This window comes from Helicoverpa zea, chromosome 9 (assembly GCF_022581195.2).
Source record: "Helicoverpa zea isolate HzStark_Cry1AcR chromosome 9, ilHelZeax1.1, whole genome shotgun sequence".
Lineage (NCBI taxonomy): Eukaryota > Metazoa > Arthropoda > Insecta > Lepidoptera > Noctuidae > Helicoverpa > Helicoverpa zea.
Window position 1 is genome coordinate 9374627 of NC_061460.1, and position 4470 is coordinate 9379096.

A 4470-nucleotide genomic window follows, 5' to 3' on the forward strand; every position below is an offset into this window, starting at 1 on the left:
ATAGTCTCAAATAGTATTCCACATAAGGGCAAAAACAAAACCATAAACCTACAATGCGAAGTTTTTCCAGTTTTTCATAGGTGTCGCCGACATTTACTGCAATGCAGTTAATAGTACCTACTCTCAGAATGGATAAAAAAGATAGCTTACTCTGAAGTGTCAGTAACAGAATACCCTAGCAACTGCGAGAAAAATATTAACGAAGAAACACGGATTTCTATTTTTATTTTACACCGTTAGTTTCTCGACGAAACCGTGAGCTTTTCTGAAAAGGGATTTTTGACTTTTCATTCATTGTATTTATATTAATTTTCAAATTAGAACCATTGGACATAGCACACTCTTGTAAATATTGTAAAATAGTTGTTTTCCCACGGTTTCACTCGCGTCTCTCAACTGCCCATACCCGGATAAAATACATATAGCCTATGTTACTTACGGATAATTTAGCTTTCCAAAAGTGAAAGATTTTTTTAAATCGGTTCAGTGGTTTGTTCAGTTTCGCATTAAGGGTATAAACAATCAGAAAATGTATCCTCTTTATACAAGCTGTTGATTTGCATCCGTGCCATAGTCAAGGACGTAATTATGCTAATGATTCTCGACGCAAAACAACAAAAAAAATGGTAGGGGAGACCGGGGCAAAGCCGTATAGCTAAGGGTTTGTGGATGCTGATCAATAATTTTAAAACACAGATAGTACTAAATCAACATTTATTTTTAACCAGTCTCATAAGGTACGCAATCACAATATTTTACCTTAGATAATTAAAGCGTAAATTGAAAAAAAATAGCAAAAATAATTCTTCTACGTTTTACGGTTTTGCCCCAGGGCATGGACAAAACCGTATACCGTATGGATTTCGGCACCTGATATATTTGAGCAGCTTTGAAGTACCCCATAGTCCCATCAAACACGGCTTGAACAGCTTTTTTCATGTTTTCCGTGTCCCACGATTGTCTATTAGTCGTCCTTTTATAATCACGAGGCATCGTGGCATCTGTCTTGAAAAATAAAAGGTTAATACACTTAAGTACAACCGGGTCAAAATCGTACATGTACGATTTTACCACATACGGTTTTGACCCATACAATATGTATGTATAAATACGTTACTCACTACTACATTCGTAATTGATTTCACCGGTACAAATGTACTGAATTACATAAAAATATACACACTTTTAACATGACTATTAGTTACTTACCTATTGTACACGTAAATTTGACGATTGGCACTTCTTATTGCACATAAATTACATAAAAACCACTAAAAAACAATAAAATAAAATATTTAAAAAACGCGCGTGCCGGTCGCGACAAGTGTTTGTTGACAAATAGCTGTGATTGGTTGACACCGCTGAGCTGCAGTGGCGCGGGAAATTTGAATTATTAACAGAAATACATACGCTATACGGTTTTGCCCGGATATACGGTTTTGGACAGGTCTCCCCTACGTAATTTTTTTTTTTTCCGAATTCCGAAAACTGTCATCTAGCCGTATTTAAACTTGGCGCGTATGTTACAGGCCTTAAAACCGTGCTGCGCACTCACACAAACGCAAACACAAAGAATACGCAACGATTATTCATAAATTTCATTCATAAATTTCATTCATAAAATTTGATTACTTCTGAAATACTACGACATTACAATGCCAAAAAAAGCAGTGCATATTAGCTATTTCCCGTCTACTGTAATTCCAATCGATTATTTACGTATTTTATGTCCTCCTCCTGAACTATGGCACAAATGCAAATCAACACCTTGTATATGAGTGGTATATAATATATCTAGGTGTAAGATTAACTCTTGAAGAATCTTTCATGATTCTGTTATTTCTACATAAACTTCATACAAACTGGTGAACCAAAAAAACACCTGACAAAATGAACAAATGTTAACGAACTTCTATTACTTCTAGTAAACCTACTCCCTAGGTTCAAACCCAAAACTACTAAATACATATTCATGTTTTAACTAAGCGTCGGTTAAGTTCGCTAAGTTATACGAACTGAACCGAACTGCTATTTGAAACACCTTTGCCAACTGCCTGACTTTCAGTTCAAATGCCAGCTTTCAGACTGAAATAAAAACAGTTGAAAGATACCGAAACGTTCCTCCTTACGGCGAAACTTGTTTTGTACAACAATCTTTATGTGCAATGATGTTTTGTGAACTTGTGAGCTCAATAACAGTTGTGAATTTTGATGTGATTTCTTATTATTTCAAATAAGAAAAGTTAAGTTTTAGTAAAGTTAAGTTCACAATAAGTTGCGTTTGCTACAACTTATAAATTTCTTACATAATTCAGTAGGTACGTATGAAGTTGTGAATAAGCTCTAGAATTAAAGAAGTGCCTAAAAAACATACCACCATTTACAAAGTTATGCATCATCATCCCACTATTTTATATCCAGTTTATAACATTGACGAAAGTGCAGGAGCTAATATTCCACTAAAACACGAAATTGTCACACGAATTATTCCAACAAAATAACGCAGCAACAAATTAATTTACTGAAACATTACTATTTAAATTCACAACTTATTAAATTCACCATTTATACGCTAGTTTACGAGATGAACGTATAAAACGCGGCACAGTTTATAATCACCTTGCACACTAGGGATGCACCGGGTAATTATTCCCTCATCTCCTCTGGGAGATAAACCCTGAATTTATCATCATAATATTGAATATTTTACGCCATTATTTATTTATTTTGTAGTTCCAACTATGAGTTCATTGAATTTAATTGTGAAGTTTTTCAGTTTCATAGTTAACGAGTGAAATATTGTAGGCTACATAAAATCATACAGTATTAAATTCTATAGTAGCGATCACTAAACTAGGCGTATGCGGTAGTCATTAAATTAAAAAAAAAGTTCACTAAAAGTTATATGGTGACCTAAAACAAAACCATTGAACCTGGCTATTACCATACTTCTATACTATATAATAAAGATGGTTGTTTTTTTGTTTGTTTGTATAATAAAGGCTCCGAAACTACTGCAAAGATTTGAAAAATCTTTGATAGGCAGTTGGAAAGCTACACTCTTCTTGTGTTACATTTATACTATATCCTAGTACGGGCAGTAGTTCCCATGGGACGCGGGTGAAACTGCGTTAAAACGAATAGTCCAAAATAATATTTTACTATTTACTCATATTACATGTCGTAATTCGCATATGACCAGTTGTCACATTAAGGGTCATCGGCCCCAGTTCACGCGTGACTGGGACCTATTTAATTAGCACTAAGTGGGCCTCACTTAGGACGACTAACCCGTATAAATACCTTGTCTCTGGTGGGGTCGGTGCAAATGCAAGTGTGTTGCGGTTTCGTAATGGTCGATGGGACAAAAGCGAGCAGCCTTTTAGAGAAATGGAAATCGTTTGTTTCAATGTTGGCTATGAGAGTGTATTAGAGATGTTTCACCTCTTTTTCCAAAATAGGAGTTACGTTTTGCAACTGTAGGACAAAAACACTGAAGAATCATGCCTATTTAAACATCAAATGATAATGTATGAAACGATTTTCAAGAACGTTTGCAGCATTTACATTATTACATATACACAGTTGTTATAATTGATAACAAGTCTATTAAGAGAAATCGTGAAAGTTCGTAATCCGAGCTATTTAGTTATCTCAGCAAAATGATGCGAGAAACATAGAAAAGTACCTAAGTGTAACAGTAACGTTTTACAATCTTAGAGGAAGATTGAGTACGTAACATTTATTTCCGAAGTAGCCAGTAGGTACACAAGTACGGTTGTTAACTTTTAACTAGTTGGAGCTCCGTTTACGAGCGCCTCCGAAACGGTCCGGTTTATATTGAGATATTTCAGCACTATGTGAGATTGAGATTTTTTTCTAGACCGCCTTGCAAGCGTGGTGATTACTGCTCATTCGTTCTCTGTTTGAGAAGAGCCCAGTGTCCTGATATGGGACGGTAAAAGATGGCTTTGATGATGTAAAAGCTGTTTCTTAATAAAAATATTTAGGAGAAAAGAAGGGAACCTACTGCTAATGAAGCGTAAAGTCGTTAGGTATATTGTTCCGCCAATAAAGACATTTGTGCATCTTGTGCCTTATGCATGATTTTATTTCAGTGTTGTATTCTATGGATTAGATTGTGGCTAGCATTCTTATTTATTTTCTTTCATGACGCTACTGACAAAAATCCTAATTAGTGTAACGTGACACACCATATGTCCCGTTTATTTTGTTAACAGCAAAAACCCCGGAACTCAGGGCACATAAACGGATACACATTTGTTACCACCCATTCGTTATTTTACTGTAGCAAAGTAAAGCGTCTAAGTATAAAGCGCGGTAAGCGCTGAAAGCGATTTGTCACCGTCGCGCTAGAGCGCAACTTTTTGCCAGGGGATTTCACAGAGCGGCCCGCTAACACGACTCACGTCGGCTTATGACGATATTACTTGCTGGATAGTCAAAATA

The 4470-nt window shown here is 35.7% G+C and overlaps 1 long non-coding RNA gene across 1 annotated transcript; it reads right to left on the minus strand.

Annotated features, from left to right (window-relative positions):
* Positions 1-700: 700 nt before the first annotated feature.
* Positions 701-1449, minus strand: LOC124633339. The gene is made up of 2 exons (XR_006984733.1): positions 1210-1449; positions 701-1005 (listed from the first exon to the last, which is right to left on the minus strand). It is a non-coding gene; the product is annotated as an uncharacterized LOC124633339 (long non-coding RNA).
* Between the last annotated feature and the right edge of the window lie 3021 nt (positions 1450-4470).